Below are 22080 nucleotides of genomic sequence, written 5' to 3'. Positions count from 1 at the left end.
TGAGAGTTATTAGATGACCTTGCTTATCTTTATAACCTTTCTTCTCATGCATAAATATTTTTTTATGAGCAATAGCATGGCAGTAATGGAGATTCCAATGTAGAGCACCTGATTGGTGATCATGGATTTTGTTCCAGGCATGTGTGAGTTTCAAGGCATTGCCAAACACCTTCTGCAGGCTGTGCCATGATACCATTCCCATCTGCTGTGCCAGAGTTCAATGGTGAGCTGGTCATGTTTGTTTCCTGTGGTATGATAGCCTGGGTTTCTGTTGTCTGCATTGGAGAAGATGAAATAGCTTCTTTCAGGACAGTCTGCATGTGTGCTGGCATTATAGGAGCAGTGGTAGAGACCCAAGGTGATGTTGGAACACTGGTGACCTTAGGTGGAGCTGGCTTACTCTTTAATAATACGCTGGTTGTCAAATCATTAAGCCAACCTGATGTTAAACACAGCGACAATACGTGCCACGTCAGACTTGGCTGCAATGATTCAATTTAGCTCATAATGTGTGTTCTTCTGAAAGGTGACAAAGTACCCATCAGTCCCCATGAGTCATTTGAGCATTTATTACTATCAACATGCCCCTTGGGCCTTGCACACGGTTGTAACTTCACTCGCTGTTGAGTAATTGTAGGGTAGCATAGATATTGTGTGTTTTTTATATGTAAAATTTGCTGCAAATATTTGTCTGAAACTGTTTTTCCTCTTTTTATAAAATTATTATTATTATCACTATACATATATATTGCATATTATAGTCTGTCTATCTTTTTACATAGCTCTTTTAGGCATAAGGAGTTTATATATTGTATAATGTTATACATTCTGAGGCATGATCTAAGTTTATTCTCCAAATTTTTAGTAGTTATGACACACGGTTTAAAAATAGCTCTTCCCTTTAGATTTATGATATAACATTTATAAGACATAAATTAATAATATATATGTGCACACATATATGTATACAAATGTAACCTGAATAATCATTTTGTTTCATTTCTGATTTTGCAATAATGATGTTTTAAAATGTTTCTCAAAGATGAATAATGCTAGCTCTTATGTTACTTACCATAACTTTTAAATAATATTTGTGATAAATTTATCAATTTTTCAGGTTATTTATTTTTTAATGGGGTATCATTACAGAGGATAAAAACCCACTAATAAAACTAGCTTTGGACACAGGGGCCAAATTTCAGGAATGGTAAATGAGTCCAGAGGAGTACTAGTAAAGCGGCCCTATTCAACACCCCTCTCCCTGCACCTAACTCAGCAGCAGTACCTGTGGACAATACTCCCAGAGTATTTCTATTCACAGGTGCTGGAGGGAGGCTCAAACTCAAATACCTGTCTATTGTTATGAGGTTAGCTTCACAGTTACCTGATTACTTCTCACCACCCATTTTTTTGGGGGTGGGGGGTGGGGTGGAAGTAACCTGTAAGAAAACCATTTTTCTCCAACTTCATTCTCCAAACTTTACCTTCTTTATTTTGGCATATGACTTGGCAAACAACCACTAGTAATTTTTCTATCCCTGTTCTAGAGCCCAAGAGAAGATCAAGGGAGTAAGAAAAGCAGGAGGGATCTCTGACAGAGACTATGACTTAGAAAGACACCTGGCAGAGAGAGGGGGAAATAATTAGGAGAGAATGACTGAGATGATTCAGCTATGTGGCAGCTCTCTTTCAATTACTCTTCATGTTTAAGTGCATATGGCACCTGAGCATTTAATGTACGTTCCTTTGAGTTATGCTAGTCTTTTTAACATCTCATGCCCTGTACCAAACCAAAATACCATTGTCTGACATAAAATTATAGGCTTATTGCTCACTTTAGAGTCCCTTTACATGCAAGTTTGCCTGCTTTGAAATGTGAATAAACAAAACCAACAGTTAGGGAAAATTTTATATAAGTTTCTTTATTTTAAGCAATCATAGTTTGAGATGAGTTTCTTTGAAGTTGTAAGTTGAGGTTTTATTCTCTACGTTATCCAGGTTTGCAGTTTACATCAAATAGTTTTTGAGCTTCACAATTCCCTTTGTACATCTATAGGCTCAGTAGAAGGAATGACACTATATTGGTTTTAAACTAGTTATCTTATTTTCTTATATATCTTTTTTGCATAAAATTTAAGTAGAAGGGAAGGTTGATTATTTTGGCTACTTGATCCCTAAATCTATCCAATAAAAAAATAGCTAAAGACCTGATTTATTATAAAATTTTGCAAAATTCAGCTGACAAGTTCACCCTTTTTCTTCCCTCATATTCTGTCAAAATGAATTATTTAGAAAAATAAAAGTTCAAAAGAATAGTCAAAATACATGTCAAATGTCAATGAAAAGCAAATGTTAGAGCATATATCTCTTACCCAAGGATATATTTATTTTAATAAATTTCATTTTCTGATTAGTTTTCTCTTGAACACTGATAAAATACACAAAATCAACCTTCAGGGTTTTCTAACATTTGCTGTGATTATGTGGTTCAATCCATTAGCAAACCGGCAGTACGTAGCACTCCCACACTCCACTCGAGGAAGGAATCACAATTTCACAGTTTGGTTCCCAGCACTGCCTTGCAGGGCTGCTATCATAATGAGTTTCTGGCTCTTGACACATAGGCAGAAGTCTCTTATGTTGGCTTCTCAAAGGGGAAGAAGTGAAACACTAGCGGAAAGAACAATTATATCACTAATAACACAAAAGCTGTAGAATTGCTCCCAATACTCTCATGTATGTTACTGAAGTAGTGTGTCCCTTTTCCCCTCAAATAATGATTTATTTTTTCCCAGAAGACTGGTGCAGATTTGTACAAACTAGAATATAGGAAGAAGCCTGAGAAACTGTGGTCTTGTGCATTATTTATTTAAAGCATTATTTAACTAGTGTCTTTTTTTAAAAAAAAAAAAAACCAGAGGAAAATAAATGGCTAGTCCAAGAGTTTACTCAGTCATAAATTTCTGATACAAAACCTATTTATAGATAAGGAATTTAGTTTTTAAAAATCTGTGTTACTAAAAAATATTATGAAAATAAACCAGTTAAAGGACATAATCTTATCATATACAAGGGAATAAGGCATATTCAATTTATGTTTTGTTGGGAAAATAAACCTCCACAAGATGGTTGAGCAACCAGAAGAGCCTAAAGTTACCTCATCATGTGCTACCCCAGTGCTCTGGAGACGTAGGGCATCAGGCCCCTCGCGGGGTCTCCTTCCGACCAGGGGCAATGTGACTCAGGAGAAGTCGCACTGGCCTACACTTCTAAGTCAGCTGAACTTGGGGACATGTTGTAGCCTCTCACTCCTCTGTGTCCCTGGATTAAGTTTCTGTGTCTTCCTCCCGCAAGACTTTAAAAAGTGATACCAATATCTACCTTGCAAGGGCATTGTGAAGATCTGTGATAATGTATAGAAAGTATTCACCATAATGGTCTTAACAGTGTGGGAATTCAATAGCTAGTAGCTATTCTTATTCTTCCCTCTTTTATCTGTCCTACTTTTTTTTTTTTTTGGTATGCATCATGTGTGGCAAATACAGCGTGGGCCCAAAGTAGGTTTACAGTTGTGAGTATGTGAAAAAGAGTTTATCCTTGTGTTATCATTTATTAACTATTGTATTATTTTCCATTTGAACAACTGTAAATCTACTTTTGCCCCAACCTGCATATCTTAATCGTATTTGCATTTCCACCCCCATCCTCTTTCCACACCTCTGGAAGACACTGTCAACTGATTATGGCACTGTATTCTACTGTGTTTAAGAGTCTTAGAATCTAATTATCTTTCATAACACAGCATCTCTCTCAGCCAATTTCTAAGAGATGCTGTGTTATGTACTCGTTTTGGTAGGTGTTACAATTTTCTGTACACATACATGCAAGATACGTTTTATTGCATTGCATTGTGTCTCAATCTTGGCATTTGAATTTCTTTTCACTTTTTATGATTGTAGATTTAAACATTTCTTCTTATATATTTTTTGATGATTTATACTATTTATTAGGATAAGAGAATAAAGCAAAATGGACATATATAAGATCAACATACAAATAATTGTATTCTTTTGCTTTTTTTATTTGTATTTACTTTATCGGGGTGACATTGGTTAAGAAAATTATGTAGGTTTCAGGCATACAGTTCTACAGTACATCATCCGTATATTGTTCCCCACATGTATTTCGTTTTATTTCTTCCATCACCATTTATCCACTCTATGCCCTATTCCACCTCCACTTTCCCCCCCTCTCTCCCACTCCCACTTCACAGTCACCACACTGTTGTCCATGTTCATTAGTTCTCTCTCTCTTTTTTTTTCCCAAAGCTTAATTTTGGACAATGCTAGAAGAATAAAATAAGTGGGAATTAATTTGTGCTATCAATGTTTTAAAAATAATTTTCTTTGCAGTATGAATAGGTACCTAACTCTCAACTTGTTTGTCTCCACTTATTTCACAAAGAGATCAGAATCCAAATGGCAAAAAGTCCTCAACACTCTGTTCTTGCTTTCCTGTGCTTAGAAAGTCCAGAATCAAGTGTGCTTATAGGAACTGCGCCCATTATGGAATGGGGAGAGTGAGTGCCAGGTCCAGCACAAGGCCTTTGCTGCCTCAAAAAGGGTGATAACAGTTAGTTCAACCCAAAGAAAAAGTTCCCAAGACAGGAGGGGAGAGAGGTAACAGAGACAGGAGGGAGAGAGGTAACAGAGACAGGAGGGAGGGAGGTAAGAGAGACAGGAGGGAGAGAGGTAACAGAGACAGGAGGGAGAGAGGTAACAGAGACAGGAGGGAGAGAGGTAACAGAGACAGGAGGGAGAGAGGTAACAGAGACAGGAGGGAGAGAGGTAACAGAGACAGGAGGGAGAGAGGCAACAGAGACAGGAGGGAGAGAGGTAACAGAGACAGGAGGGAGAGAGGTAACAGAGACAGGAGGGAGAGAGGTAACAGAGACAGGAGGTAACAGGACACCTTGTATAGATTGCAACATGAAAAGAACAACAGGTGCTTCTAGAAAGCTAGGATGATACCAATAAAGGAGGGACCTCAGTTTCACAGCTGTAAGAAACTGAATTCTACGAACAGCCAGTGAGCTAGGAATAGGACCCTGAGGCTCAGATAAGGGCACAGTCCCAGCCTACCATTTGATTTCACTGTGTCAGGCCCTGAGATAACCCAGTTAACCAATGTTCTGATCTAGCCTATCTAATAAATAGTGAATATGCAAATTGACCATCATGCCATCACAAAGATGGCGGCACCCATAGCCACAAGATGGCGGTGCCCAGTCCCTTCAGCCCCGCCGGAGTCCTCTAGTCCTTTCAGCCTAGCCTGGGGGGTGGCAGGCCAGACCCGCCTTCAGCCCCCCAGCCACCCAGGGCTGGTCCGAGGCGCAGGCAAGCCTCAGATGTTAGCTGCCCAGCCGCCCAGGGCCACCCAAGGCTCAGGTAACCAGGGCCAGCCGAGGCTTGCACTGCTGGCAGTGGCAGAAGCAGAGGTGTGATGGGGGCATTGCCTTTCCCTGATTGCCAGGTCGCCTCCCGCCCCTGAGGGGTCCTGGACTGTGAGAGGGGGCAGGCTGGGCTGAGGGACCCCCACTCCAGTGCATGAATTTTCATGCACCAGGCCTTTAGTGATAATATAATATCTTATAAGACATTTGTGTAGTTGTATATTGCTAAGTTTTTAGTGGTTTATTATTCAGACTTAGCAGCCTTAGAAAACAATAGAAAGCTAATACACTAATACACTTGGCTAAGAAAAAAATTGAATCCATCATTTTCTCCTTTCCCTAAAGAAAAATAATTCTCTCCTTGAAGTTAATTATTTTACTTGGGGATGTTTTGATTTCATTCTGTACCTTCAAAGTCATTCTGTACTTCTATCTGTAATGAGCATATAATCATGCCAGGTTGCTCCCTCCTTAAGACACTCTTACATCTAGTCAATGTTCCTCTTTAATATCTCCCAAGCTTGTTCTAAAAGAATTGTCTATCTATTATTACTTTCTGGAATTTAGCTTCTTTTACTCACTGCAAACTCACTTGCCCCCATTAATTCACAGATACAATTTTTGTCATGTTTATTCATAACATCCTTGTGAATGAGTCCAGTTCTTAGTCTTCTTTTTTTCAGTTCTGATTATTCTCGACCACTCAGTAGCATTAATATCCTCTCTTTTCAAAGCTCTTCTTTTGACTTTCATCACTTTTACTTTTCTCATTTTTCTATTTTATCCCTAACAGCTCTTTTTGCCTTTAGTGTTGGTATCATCCAAGACTCCATCCTCCACCTTCTCCTTTTCCAGTGCAAATAGTATCTTTGAACAATCTCACCTACTACCTTTATTTCAGTTGCTATATTATATGCTGACGATAAATCTCTGGACCTAGATCAATTTTTCTTCTTGGCTTCAATCTACATATCAGTTGTCTATAGATGTCTCCACTTGGATGGCTTATAGGCATATACTTTAATATAATGAGGTTCAATTCATATCCTACTTGCCAGATTTGGTCTTTTCCTACATACCTCACTTAGTGAATACTACCACCATCTTGCTGGTTAGCCAATCTAAGAAACTTGATATTATCTTAGATCTCCTGTTAAACTTCTATCCCTTATCTCCCACATTTATTTATTTATCAAATTTCTGTGTGTCTTAGGATATCTTACATATATCCACTTTTAACTATTTTTATTGAGGCCATCAGTATCTTTTTTTAATATTCTGCAATATCTTCAAAGCCAATCTCTCTTTCAATCCAGTCTTTATTTATTGCTCTGCATTGTACCTAAATTAATGTTTATAATGCAAACATGATTTTGTCACTTCCCTTAACAATTTAATGACTCCTTTTCTTTTGTGTAAAATCACAAATCTTTCATCCTCTTCCTCTCCTTACTTTTTCAGCCCTCTCCCTTGCACTACCCATAGTTTTTTCAGGTGCTCCAGTTTTTTTGCCCCCAGGGTTTTCACTGCCATCTCCTCTGCTGGGAAACTCCTCTATGTCTGCTTTATTTCTTTTAGTTGGTCCAATTATTTCTTACTGTCAGGTTGAAGACATCTTCTCTGATCTGTGAAACCTGCCTTACGTGTTCTTGTTTTGTCCATCACAGCTGGGGAGCTCTCCAAATGTGTAATAGGCGATGGCTTTTCTATTCTTTGAGATATTAACTTCCTCAGAGTGAGCTTTCTTTTCATTGTTGACACTTCTAATCCTAATGCAGTACCTGACACAGCAAAAATATTTTAGGAAAAAGTTATTGACCACCCAAACTATAGCTAGCTTTTATTTTGTCTTTAAAATTGTACAGTATTATTATATTGGTAAATTTCTTGTTTCAATGACTATATATATATATTTCTTGTTTCAATGACTATATATATATATATATATATATATATATATATATATATATATCCTATCTAATAAAAGGGTAATATGCAAATTGACCATACCCCCGCTACACCCACCAGACAATCAGGAGTGAGTATGCAAATTAACCCAATCAAGATGGCTGCGGCTACAGAGAGAGCAGGAGGGAGGCTTGGGTTTCCCTGGTGATGGAGGAAGCCAAGCTTTCCACACACCCTGGCCGGCTGAGGCCTCCACTCCAGGCTATAAAGTTTCAATTATAGAAGATAAAATAAATGCCAACTAAAATGGTGGCAGCCATGGAGCTGGAGAGAGCAGGAGGCTAGGTTTGACCCCGGTGATGAGGAAGCCAAGCTTTCCGCACACCCTGGCCTGGCTTGGCCTCCGCTTAAGGCTACAAAGTTTCAATTATAGAAGATAAATAAATCCCAACAGAAATGGCTGCCGCCTTGGAGGGTGTGGCTCCACTCAAGGCTCCTGGAAGGCTTGGCTCCACTCAAGGCTACAAAGTTTCAGTTATAGAAGATAAATAAATCCCAGATACCAGGGCCTCCGCTTGCATCACCGGGGGTCGTGGCCGGCCTGCAAACCACCACAGGCCCCTTGCCCAGGCTGCCCCATGCCCAAAAGGAACCCCCATCCTGATCTTGGACACCCTTTAGGGCAAACCAGCTGGCCCCCACCCATGCACCAGGCCTCTATCCTATCTAATAAAAGAGTAATATGCAGATTGACCATCACTCCAACACACAAGATGGCTGCCCCCATGTGGTCAAAGATCCTGCCCCCATATGGACACAAGATGGCCACCACAAGATGGCCAGCAGGAGAGGGCAGTTGGGAGGCACCAGGCCTGCAAGTGAGGGCTGTTGGGTGTGATCAGGCCTGCAGGGGAGGGCAGTTAGGGGTGACCAGGTCCACAGAGGAGGGACGTTGGGGGTGACTGGGCCTGCAGGGAAGGGCAGTTGAGGGGGACCCAGGCCTGCAGGGGAGGGCAGTTAGGGGCAAACAGGCTGGCAGGGGAGCAGTTAGGCATCAATCAAGCTGGCAGAGGAGTGGTTAGGGAGTGATCAGGAAGGCAGGCAGGTGAGTAGTTGGGAGCCAACAGTCCTGGATTTGAGAGGGATGTCCGACTGCTCGTTTAGGCCCGATCCTGGGGGATCGGGCCTAAACGGGTAGTCGGATATCCCTTGAGGGGTCCCAGATTGGAGAGGGTGCAGGCTGGGCTGAGGGACACCACCCCCACCATGCACGAATTTCGTGCACCGGGCCTCTAGTGCGTGTGTGTATGTATGTGTATATATATAAAAGTATATTACAGATTTTTAAATGTGAAATATTTCCTAAGATTGAAATTATATAAGCAAATTTAGGCTAACTATTTTTTGAGGAATATTTCTTAGTCTGCTTATATGTCAACTCAGCTCTTACAGTTTTTGGCTTATTTGTTAAACTAAAGTCAGTGAAGCAAATCCAATAACAAGCATATTTCTTTATTTTACTGCATATCTATGCTTTAAAAGTATATATTAATGATTTTAACAAAATCAATAACTATAGCAATAACACCTGTCATGATATTGCTTTATTTTATATGTGTGTTTCATAATGTAATATATCCACATGATCTTAAAAAGACTGTACATATGCTAGCTAAAGAAAGTAGGTAATTGAAGTAATTATCCAGATGGTTAAAGAAAAACAAATACTAATCTGATCCAAACCTTTTAAAATTTAAATGAAAAATTTTCCATTTACACATTTTATTTTTGAAATGTGCATATTTTTTCAAATCATATTCTATTGAAACCCCAGAGATAGTTTTGAGTTTCCTCTTCCATACCTCTTGCTTATCTCTCTACCTGAACTTTCTATTCAACTTATTCCCAAGTTCTATAGTTTCTATCTCCTCCATTTATATTGAGCTCATTCCTCCTTGACTTTCTCTTCCTCTGTCTCTCCAAGAGAGCTCTTCCATAGTAAATTCCTAGCTTCTTCTCCTTAAACAAATTTATCATATAGAAAGACTAGTTATGCAATTTACTTACTCTTACGCATAAAGATTTTTTTACTGTTGAATCAGGAAAAAGATTCTCAGCTTACTAGCCAACTGTCTTTATATTTAATTAGCTAGCCCTCCACTTCCTCTTATATGAACTCAACAGCAAGCCAAACCCACAGTACAGCCAAATACATCTCATAACTTCTAACCTTTATGTTTTTGTTATAGTTTTTTGAACCACATCTAGCATGGTCAGTGGTGAACCTGAGGAGAGGCAGTGAAGGATTAAAGAAGACAGACTAGAGAATACAGCTGGGGCTAGGTGGGACATGGTTCTCAGATGGAGAGACTGTGCCACAGCCTGTAAGCCGAGTTTTTATTTTATAAGCAGATCCCACAAGGCAAAGCAAGGGCGTGGTCAAGATGTTTACAATGTTCTCTCGAGTTTTGAGTTTACTTAATTACATGCACCTGAGAACTCTATTAAGCTTTGTTTGGCAGCACTTGTTGCACCTCCCACAGCCTACATCACTTAGCCACCTGGGACCACAGGTTCAGACAACAAGGTCAAGCTTACAACCATAGCCTTTGGCTATAATTGTGCTGTGCAAGCTGGGACCTGCACATGGCTTTGTCATGAGAGGACTGTGCCCTCTCATTAGTCTGAGACTTGAACCTGTCCAAACGCTATAGCCACTCTCCACAGTTTTGCTAAATATTCTTAATTTTCTAATTAATCCTTAAAAAATCTTACACAAGTATTGGTGTTCCTTTCATAAAGCATGCTTTATTTTTTATTTTAAAATATGTTTTTAAAAGAGAGAGGAAGGTAGAGTAAGAGAGAGAAACATTGATGAGAGAGAAACATCAATCCATCAATCAGCTGCCTCCTGCACACCCTCCAATGGGGATTGAGCCTGCAACCCAGACATATTCCCTGACTGAGAATTGAATCCATGACTTCCAGGTGCGTGGGATGATGCTTAACCAACTGAACCACACTGTCTGGGCTATAAAGCATCTGTTTTATGAATCAGTCCTTGATTTTCCAACCTGATGACAGCACTCCTTTGAACCACATTATTAGGGTTCTCTTACTAACAACCCTCTCTCTACTCCCCAAGTAGAAGATCACAATCATCTTGAGAATATAGTTTCTTATTTATAACTAGAGGCCTGGTGCACGAAATCGTGCACAGGTATGGTCCCTAGACCTAGCTTGCGATCAGGGCCATCTCGCTGTCACCCATGTCAGATCCCCATTCTCCATCTGGCGATGGGGCCTGACAGGTGGGGGAGGGACCGAGAAGTCCACCATTGCTGCCTGCTCGCTGGCCCCACCCCCTCTGTAGATTGCCCTCTGTGTGTAGGGTGACCAGTGGGGTGGGGGCCTTGGCTTGGTGCTGCCCGCATCCTCCAACACCCAGCTCGGTTCCCATTCGCCATCAGTGATTGGAGCCTGCGGGCCAGGGGGAGGGACCAAGAGGTCGGCCATTCTGCCTGCTCGCTAGTCCCACCCCCTGCCACCACCCACCCCAGTTCCCCCATTGCCAAAGGTGATCGGAGCCTGCTGGCCAGGAAAAGAAACCAAGAGGTGGTCAGTGCACCTCATAGTGACTGGTCGAGCGGTTGTTCTGGTCATTCTGCCATTATGGTCGCTGGGCTTTTATTATATAGAATTCTATCTCTCACTGAGCCTAATTTTGCATCTTGTAACTAGATTTACTACTTTTGTTTTTGTGGAAACAGAACTGAATTTTCTTTTATTGACATACATTAAAATAATGTATTCCAGGCCCTGGCCAGGTAGCTCAGTTGGTTAGAGCGTTGTCTTGATATAATAAGCTTGTGGGTTAGATCATTGGTCAGGGCACATACAAGAATCAACCAATGAATACATTAATAAGTAAAATTGATGTCTTTCTCTCTCTCTCTCTCTCTCTCTCTCTCTCTCTCTCTCTCTGTCTCTCTCCTTTCCTGTTTCTCTAAAATTAGTAAGTTAAAAAAATAACGCATTCCATTTCTAAAATGAAGTAGGGAGTTAAAATAAGGAGTAGACATGTAGAGCTATTTAGTTAGAATCAGCTACTGTATATTAAGAATGTTTAGTGCTCAACTTTTTAATTTAATGAAGTTTTATTTTAGTTAGATTCATTTTTCTCTTTTAACCTTTCCCCCCTTTTCTTCTCTCCTTTCATTTTTGCAATATATGTCTTCATGTAGATATAGCAAAGACTCTTTCTCTTTCATGGTGTTAAAGAATTCTTCTTATACTTGATTTTTCCTAAAGTTAGAGTGATTTAGAATGAACTAAATTTGACTTCAATCCTTACACATTTCAGAAAATGTCAGAGTTTTAAATTGCATACCTCTGTATGCATTAGTGAAATCTTGACTTACTTCCAGATTCTGCTTTGAGCAACAAAACACACCATGCTTAAAATTGAGCTCATTTGAAGAGCACTATAAGTCTGTATGAAATGTTACTCAGATATCATTTTCTCTCAGAAATATCTCACTATGTTCAACATATCTGCCTGCAAAGCAGCAAACTTCTAACACAAGGAAGTGAATGAAACTGATATTAGTTAGCAGCTTCCCTGTGGAGGAAAAGTGGCAGTGTGAATGGAGGGTAAATGCTATTTAAGGTCTATCTTCACTCGTGTGTGGGGTACTTTCAGCAGCTGTACTTTCAGAAAGTTATTTCATTTATGGCTCTTTTGGGGGAGTGTTTCTATAAAATACTAACCTGGACACATTTAATCTTTACATTTTTAGGAGAAAGCTGCTCAGTTTGGAGCATGTTCACTTCTGTTGAAATGTTGCTATTGAAAGCTGCATGTAGATCTTTTGAGAGGCCACATGCTTGAGTCTCTATTTTTAAATTTTCATGATAGCTTTTGCACTCTCCTGAGCATTCAGGATCCAAGTTTCTACTGAAGCATGTAATTACTGGTGATGACTTAGCACCAGTCTTGTGGTGCAAAGTAATGACAAATGGAAGCAATGTCAATAAGAGAAAATTGGCAAAATAGAGACAGCCAAGTAAGAGAAATCAGAGACTCACATGCTCTGGCAAACTCTCCCACTATTGCTAGTTTCACAAAAGAACTTTATAATAAATTCTTATGTAATCCCCAAGGTGCTCACATCAGACAAAATACCTAAAAGGGCTGTTTTTTTTCTTCCTTCCTTCCTCTCCTCCTCCTCCTCCTCCTCCTCCTCCTCCTCCTCCTCCTCCTCCTCCACCTTCTCTTCCTTGTCCTCCTCCTCCTCTTCCTTCTCCTCATTCTTCTTCTTTTTTGGTTTAGAATGAAAACAACGACTTCATTGATTTGTATGTCCTACTGTTACTGTTGCAACTAGCTAGTTAATATTGATAATAGGAAGAGAGCAAGGAGGAGGCTAGACATTATAAGCATGGTCATCTGGGCAGCTTCACCAGAAAGCTGCAGTTTCACATTCCTCATAGGAAACCACTAGTCCATTCCCTGCAGATCACTGGGGGAAGAGGTCCAACAAAGGGGAAGATAGGCACATGCCAGAGAAGTCAGGATGATGTAGGGAAGATGCTTGCCTGTCAGTCTAACCTGGGAAACCATGGATTGGCTAGGAAGGTAGAGCCACTGCAAGTGCATGAAGTCCTGAAGGATTCATTGGTTAAACTCCTAGTTAAAATCCCCAGACTAAGAAACTTTCTCTCTCTTGTTCCTCTTGCTTTGACCCTGCTTCTTTGCACTCACTTGCTCCATGACACACGCTAGCCTGCCATATGGCCCAAGAAGCAATATTGCCCATGGCCATGCAGACCCCACACACAATGAACTGCACCTGGGAACACAAGCTAAGCTAGCCAGATGCTTTAATACGGAGTGAAGACTCTGGACAGTGGCTTTGATTCTAGCCCTATGCAAGACAAGCTGGGACTTTTTCCACGGTAGAAAAAAGGGAGATGGGACCTTGGAAAAGAACTCCCTTAATGTTATATCACCAATACAGCTTTGCATGACACCTTATCCTCCTTTGGGGGTGGGGGTGGGGTGGGGAGTCTCTGGAAATTCTTGTTCCCGCAGAACCCTAAGAGCTCCACTTCCCCCAGCAACAGGAGGGGATGCGGAGGACTTCCCACTGATAACCCTACTCTTCCAAATAGTTTCTCACCTAACCATCACTTTATTTGCTCTCTCCACTGCTTACTTTGCTCCTTTGGCTTAGGGCAGTGTCTGTAGAAGCAACTCTCTAAACCATGTCTGTGGCCTATGGAAGACCTAGGAATGGGATTGGAGGCGAGCCTGTGTTTCAGCTGTTGGGGTGTATCGGAATTACCTGGGGAGATTGTGAAAATGGAAAATTTCTGGGTTTACACCTCAGAGATTCAGATTCAGTGATCTGGAATTAAGCCTAGCAATCTTCATTTCTCTGAAGCACTGAGTGTTTGGAATACACTGGAAAGACACTGCTCTAACTTGGAAAAAAGCTCTTTCAGTTTCTTTCCGCAGGATCCTAGCAGGATCCCAGCATCTCTATAAGCATGATAGAACTGCAAGATCACAGGCCCCACCCCACTTATTAAATAAGAATTTTCACTTTTGACAAGATCCCCAGGTGATTCATATACATATTAGAGTGTGAGAAACATTGCTTTAGCAAATACATTGGATTTAGTTACCGCTGTCCAGTTAGCTTAGCTGTGTTAAAAAAAAATTAATTGAGTAAATCTAATTGGCTTTATTCAGTGATTCATGAATCAGCAGCAGCCCATCCAGCAATAAGAAGGGTATTTCAAGGGTCTGGGACATCTTTTCTTTGGGGGAAGAGAACCTAAATTGTTTTTTGTTATGCGGCTTGCTTCTTTCAGTGGGTAAGTGGATGTGACCAGAGTGACAGAGGACCTTACTGGTGCTTGGCTAGAAAATTCCAGAGTGGATGATTAAGATTATGTGTCTGAGAGAGGTTGAAAATGCAATTAGATCAGATATTAAATCTAGGTTTGGTGTCCTGGGCTTTGGTACCTGTGACACCATTTTGGGCCTGTGGTTTTTCTCTAATAACTGTCACCCTAAGAGAGAGAGAGAGAGAAGAGTGAGAGAGAGAGAGGAGAGTAAGACACAGAAGAGCAATCTTTGGATGGGAGAGTGGGCTATAGTTGGGACATCAGGTGGGAAGATGGTGGAGAAGGCACAGGCATTTTGGTGGGAACAAGTTGGGGATAGAAAGGGTATGAAGGTAAGCAGGGCAGATTTCATAATGAGTTCAGCGGCCCTTCAGCCCAATATTAAAAAGTGCTAAGCTGTATTGCTTCTCCTTTGGTTAAAAATATCCTGTCTATGTGATTTATACTTTGGACTTTTCATGAAGCAGTTTGAATTCAGCTATTTTAAGCATCATTAAAGCAGAATAAATTTTATGATAGTAAATTAAATCACACAACCTAATGAATGTACTTTTTGGCACTTAGCAAGGTAAGTGTTACAAGCTAAATACTAAAAGCTGTGCATTTAATTGATAAAAGCACACTTATTGCATTAGAAATACATAAAGTTACCCTTTAATTTCACTACTTCATGGAGTTCTGTCTCATTAATTTCTAAGAGATACTGTGAAAGCTTTATGGTAATTTTAACAAATTAAATTTCTTGGTGTTTTAATTTGGATTTTGTAAACTTTTTTGCCAAATAATTACTTAACCTCACAAATGCTAGCTTTGTAATAATTAATTAGTACTTACCATATAATCAGTAAGGTTATAATATTTAAATGAAGTTTATTTCACTTAAAATAAACACTCAATTTAATTTAAAATATTTTTCAAAGTAGTAGTGGAAATTTTTATGCATGGGAGAATGAACTTGGTCATTCTTCCTAACTGAGCAAGCAAATAATGTTTCAAGGTCAGCAAGGAATTTAGATTCATTCTTTCTGAAATGCTCTGAAATTTTATTTTCTTCCTAAAAATTAATTCTAAATCACTTTTCCCCCTTGGTAATCTAAATAGAATAACTGTTTAGTTTATAACATTATAATGGGTAAAAAGATAAAATGATATGAAAGCTAAGAGGTGTAATTCCAGTTTCATGTACTGTTCTAGACAATATTCTTGTCACTCAATGAAAAGTAGCAAGAATCATACATATTTACTTATTTTAGATGTATCATTCTTCCCTAAATTTCCATAATGAGAAGAGTCACCTGTTAAAAACAACACAACAACAACAACAACAAAACTCTTCCTGGGACTTTCTTGGAAATTCTGATTTATTGGTATTGGGAAGGGAATTTAGAATTTTTGGTTTTATCAGTGATCTACATAATTTTAATCTCCAGGCTGGGAAACAATATTCTCATATTAAGATTTAGAAAAATGAAATTCAGAATACACGTGTGCCCAAACAGGTACATAGATGAGTGCTGTCAACCTGATTTCGCACTGGAAACTCTCTTTAAATCCTGGTGGCCAAGGCAACACATTGAAACCAATTAAATCACAACCCCTAAAGTGGGACCCAAGGGTCAGAATGAGTATTGGGGGAACTACCTTACAGAAGGTTGTAACCACCATACCAAATGCTTCCAGAGAATTGGAACAGATTTGAAAGTAAAGGATAGGAAGATAAGCATAAATGAAAAAAATTACATAATTTTCAATGTGATAAATTTACAAGGTCACTGCCTTTTCAGAGAGAACATAGTAAGAGAAACTTGAGTGAATTAGGAATCTAAGGCAGTGGTTTAAAAAACTTGAGGGTGCTTTAGTAGCAGATTGATTGGCTCCACTCCCAGAGTTTCTGACCAGCAGGTATGGGCTGGGGCCTGTGGCCTTGCATTTCTAACAAATTCCAGGTGAAGCTGCTAGTTGACCAAGGGAGTACACTTTGAGAACCAATGACGAGAGGGATCAAATGGGAGAATTGTGGGACCATATTAGATTGAGCCCAAGCCTTGGTAAGATGTTTGTCTGGTAAATACCTCCTACCGAGATTATGATAAAAACTAGAGGCCTGGTGCACGAAATTCGTACACGGGTGCAGTCCCTAGGCCTGGCCTGTGATCGAAGTGTGAGCGTCTGGTGTGGGAGGGCAGGTCCCAGCTGACTTCTGGGCCTAGGCAGCACCTGGGCCCCTGGGCCCTAGTGCACCCCCCCTCCACCTGAGTCACGTGCCCGAGTCCCCATGCGGAAATGTGGTGAGTACAGCCAGACGCTGTGGGCCAGGGTGCAGCTTGGGCCTCTGGGCCTCCCAGCAGCGCTGCACGGAAGCCAAATGCTGCAGTGTGCTCTCTCCCAGTTGGCCTTGCAGACCGGCTCCTGCGCGAACCCACGAGGAGCCTGACCAGCCCCTGCAGTCCCGGTGGCTGTGGCCCAGCTGACCCGAAACAGGCTGTGCGGTGTGGGGCAGGTTCCTCGTGGGTGCCCAGTACCTGAGTGCGGGGGAATTTCCCCAGCATGTGAGCCCTGGTGTCCCAGGGGATGGCAGCAGGGGGAGTGAGAGTGAGCTTGGCAAACACCCCACATTCTCACCACATCTCCAGCCCAGTCACGCCTGCCCCTAGTTAGCTGGCGAGAGGTCCTGGCGTGTAGCTGACACCCGCCAGGTTCCACGCCTCCCTCTGGTGGTCAGCGCATGTCATAGCAAGCGGTTGAACTCCTGGTTGCCAGGTCAAACTCCTGGTTGAACAATAGCCCGAGAGGAAAAATTGCATATTAGGCTTTTATTATATAAGAGGATAGCTACCTGTTGTAGAATGCCTACTATGTGCCAAGTGTTGTTCCAAGTACTTTATATATAGTCATCTAATCCTTAAGACAGTCCTATATGACAGATGTACCTTTATCACTTTCATTTCATCACTGTGAAAGTTGAGGTAAAGGAATGTTAAGCAACTTGTACAAGGCAATACAGTTAATAAATTGTAGAGCCAGAACTGGAATTGGGATAGCCTGGCTCCAGGGTTTATGCAGTAAACCACTGTTAGACTGAGGGGATGAGATGGACAAGATTTGCTCAAACAATAGATGTTTGTAGCAGACCTAGAACTCACTTGCTTTACCGCCTTCACTATCCCATGGGGAAAATATAGAAAGATATGTTAGGGAAATAAATATCTGTATGAGAAATCAAAGTAAAAGGAAAGAAAATAGGCAGATTCAGAAACAAGTTTATGTTTGAAAGAGGAGGAAGAGGACCTATTTAAGATGGAGTTTAAAATATTGTAGCTCAGTTATGCCTTCCTGTAAGAGTGTGGAAATAGCAGAAAGGTAAATAAAACCACTAAGTGTGGTGGTGGGGGGGTATCCCACCACTGCAGAAAAAGGTGCAGCCCAAAGAAAGGCTATTCAAGGGCTGAAACAGGTTTTGGCTTTAATTAGGTTAGCAGTACAGGCTTTGGCAACACCTATTGCAGGTTCAATTAATGAATTTGTAAGGGTGATTTTTAATGAGAAAAATTCCTGTACTTACTAATATTTTTTTATTTACCATTGGAGATCTATCTACTATATTCTAGGCATCTTGGCACAAAGGATTCAGCAGTGAACAAGCAAGAACACATTCTTGTTGGAATAGTGCTTACATTCTAGTGAGGGGAGTGAAAATAAACAAAATAAATGTAATAAGTTAGATGTGATAAAATGTTTTAGAAGAAAATAAAACAGGATGGTGGAGATAAAGCATGCTGGGAATGGTGTCAGTGTGTGTGAAATGGTGGATAAGAATAACATTTGATCATGTAAAGAAGTCAGGGAAGGCTCTGAGAAGTTGACAATTGAACAAAAACTTAAAAGATCTGAAGTGTGAGGGAAAAGGATAAATGAGGCCTCAGTCAGAACCTTAAAACATGTCATCCGGTTTTACAAAATCAAACATAGGTGCTCGTGTCATGCATGTTTGGGCCAATGATAATACATTTCTTTTGCACCCAAAGAGACCAATGTCCACAGGAAAGGAGTCACCCAAATATAATTGTAGGCAGATTTTCCTGAGGACAAGGTCGACTTTCCCTATAGCTGGCAAGTGGACTACACAGATTTCTTGACAATGTAATTCCTATGGGCCACAAATGGCTGCTAACTGGAATTGGCATATATGTATTTATTCCAGATTTTGCTTATCATGTAAGAAAGGAACGGTAAGAATGCAGTTAAAACGTCTGAACAGAAAATTCTCTATCAATTTGACCCACTAAGATGTTTCTTTAAAAAAATGTTTATTGTTGAAAGGATTACAGTTGTCCCCTTTGTTTGTTTTCCCATTGACTCCCTCCACCCCACACCCACCCCTCCCAGGCCTTCACCACTCTATTGTCTGTATCCTTGGGCTATGGATATCTATATATAAAAAAGCCTAAGCGACCGTAAAGGCGGAATGACCAGAACAACTGGAACAACTGGACGCTATGAAGCACACTGAGCAGGCAGGCAGGAGAGTGGTTAGGGGCGAGTAGGCAGGCAGGCAGGTGAGCAGTTAAGGGCAAGCAGGCAGGTGAGCGGTTAGGGGCGAGTGGTCCTGTATTGCGAGAGAGATGCCGGCCTGCTGGATGTCCTTCTGCAGGGATCGGGCCTAAACCGGCAGTTGGACATCCCCTGAGGGGTCCTGGATTGTGAGAGGGCGCAGGTTGGGCTGAGGGACTCCCCCCCACCCCCCTGCTCCCCGACCCCCATGCACAAATGTTATGCACTGGGCCTCTAGTATGCATATAAGTTTCCCAGTTAATCACTCTCAATTCCCCACTTTGCCTTCCCTCTGAAATTTGTTAGTCTGTTCCATGCTTCCATGTCTCTGGATCTATTTTGTTCATCACTTTATTTTGTTCATTAGATTCCACATATGAGGGAGATCATGTGATACTTACCTTTCTCTCACTGGCTTATTTCACTTATCATAATACTCTCCAGGTCCATCCATGCTGTTGCAAATGGTAAGAGTTCATTCTTTTTTACTGCTGAATAGTATTCCATTGTGTAGATGTACCACAGTTTTTTAATCCACTCATCTGCTGATGGGCACTTAGGCTGTTTCCAAATCTTAGCTATTGTAAGTTGTGCTGCTATGAACATAGGGGTGCATATATTCTTTCTGATTGGTAAAATGTTTCTTTTGATCAATAAAAACATTCTACTGCTACTAATATGCAAGAAAGAGCAAGGAAATATAGCATTACATGAACATATCACATTCTTTGACTTACTTAGCTGTGTTCTCATTGAATATTGGAATGGTAAATTAAACCATTTCATAAGAAAAGAAATGGGGGAGAGTGTATAAGAGCTGGCTTAGTCAATTAAATACAAGTGTGAGAGGGGAAGATATATAGCTGTTTGTGTATTTTGTCTAATCTGCTTATCCTGAAATGTAGGTAAAAATAAAAAAACACACATTTTTTGTACATTAAATATTTTTGTAAATATAATGTATTTTTAATATAGTAATTATAATAACAATCAATGAGAGCAACCACAGAGTTGGAGAAAATAATTACTATACCCATATCTGACCAAAGGAATTTTAGGGGAATTTAGAAGTCTATAATTTTCTTTGTTACTCTAGAGTTGAAATTGTAATTTTGCTGTAGGTATATAATCATAAACAGGAGTTTATAATAAAATGTGTGGATCTCTATATTATTTGCCTTTTTTATTATATGACTATCTTTTTTTTCTATAATTTTATTTATTTATTTATTTATTTTTGACTATTTTTTTTTATTGTCTAAAGTTTTATATATGTCTCCTTTTTCCCCAATTGACCTCCCCACCCTCCTCCAGCCATTCCCACCTCAGGCAAGCCCCCACTGCCCAGTGTCTGTGTCCATTGGTTATGTTAATATGCATGCATACAAGTCCTTTGGTTGATCTCTAACCTACTTCCCCTACCATTTGTCTCTACATTGATCTATTCTTGTTCATCAAATTATGTTGATCATTATATTCCACATATGAGTGAGATCATGTGATATTTATCTTTCTCTGACTGGATTAGTTCACTTAGCATAATGCTCTCCAGTTCCATCCATGTTGTTGCAAATGATAAAAGTTCCTTCTTTTTTATAGCACCATAGTATTCCATTGTGTAGATGTACCACAGTTTTTTAATCCACTCATCTGCTGATGGGCACTTAGGCTGTTTCCAAATCTTAGCTATTGTAAATTATGCTGCTATGAACATAGGGGTGCATGTATCCTTTCTGATTGGTGTTTCTGGTTTCTTGGGATATAGTTGTAGAAGTGGGATCACTGGGTCAAATGGGAGTTCCATTTTTAGTTTTTTGAGGAAACTCCATACTGTTCTCCACAGTGGCTACACCAGTCTGCATTCCCACCAGCAGTGCATGAGGGTTCCTTTTTCTCCGCATCCTCGCCAGCACTTGTCCTTTGTTGATTTGTTGATGATAGCCAGGTGTGAGATAGTACCACATTGTCATTTTGATTTGCATTTCTCAGATGATTATTGACAATGAACAAGTTTTCATGTGTCTCTGGGCCTTCTGTATGTCCTCTTTCGAAAAGTGTCTATTTAGGTCCTTTGCCCATTTTTTGATTGGATTGTTTATCTTCCTTTTGTTAAGTTGTATGAGTTCCCTGTAAATGTTGGAGATTAAACACTTATCAGAAATATCATTGGCAAATATGTTCTCCCATGCAGTGGGCTTTCTTGTTATTTTGTTGATGGTTTCTTTTGCTGTGCAGAAGCTTTTTATTTTAATGTAGTCCCATTTGTTTATTTTCTCCCTAGTTTCCATTGACCTAGGAGCTGTGTCAGTAAAGATATTGCTATGACATATGTCTGCTATTTTGCTGCCTATGGAGTCTTGTAGGATTTTTGTAGTTTCCCATCTTACATTCAAGTCTTTTAGCCATTTTGAGTACATTTTTGTGTATGGTGTAAGTTGGTGATCTAGTTTCATTTTTTTTGCATGTATCTGTCCAAATTTCTCAGCAACATTTATTAAAGAGACTGTTTTGACTCCATTGTATGCTCTTGCCTCCTTTGTCAAATATTAATTGAGCATAATGGCTTGTGTCGATTTCTGGGTTCTCTGTTCTGTTCCATAGGTCTATATGTCTGTTCTTGTGCCAGTCCTAGGCAGTTTTGAGAATCGTGGCTTGGTAATATAACTTGATATCTGGTAATGTGATCCCTCCAACTTTGATCTTCTTTCTCAGGATTGCTGTGGCTATTTGGGGTCTTTTTTTTTCCTCAGATGAATTTTGGGAGAGTTTGTTCTATAGATATTTGAAATATGCCGTTGGTATTTTAATGGGGAGTGCATTGAATCTGTAGATTGCTTTGGGTAGTATGGACATTTTAATGATGTTGATTCTACCAATCCATGAACATGGTATGTTCTTCCATTCGTTTATGTCTTCCTCTATCTCTTTTTTCAATGTCCTGAAGTTTTCCGAGTACAGGTCTTTTACGTCCTTAGTTAAGTTTATTCCTAGGTATCTAAATTATTTTGGTGCAATGGAAAGTGGGATTGTTTTTTGTTTGTTTCTCCTTCTGTGAGTTCATTATTGGTGTCTAAAAAGGCCATAGATTTCTGGGTGTTAATTTTGTATCCTGCTACATTGCCAAATTCATTTATCAGGTCTCGTCATTTTTTTGATGGAGTCTTTGGGGTTTTCTATGTAAGTATCATGTCATCTGCAAATAAGGACAGTTTTACTTCTTCTTTCCAATTTGGATGCCTTTTATTTCTTCTTCT

This window comes from Cnephaeus nilssonii (genome assembly GCF_951640355.1).
Source record: "Cnephaeus nilssonii genome assembly, chromosome: 3".
Lineage (NCBI taxonomy): Eukaryota > Metazoa > Chordata > Mammalia > Chiroptera > Vespertilionidae > Cnephaeus > Cnephaeus nilssonii.
This window is presented reverse-complemented; position numbering follows the sequence as displayed.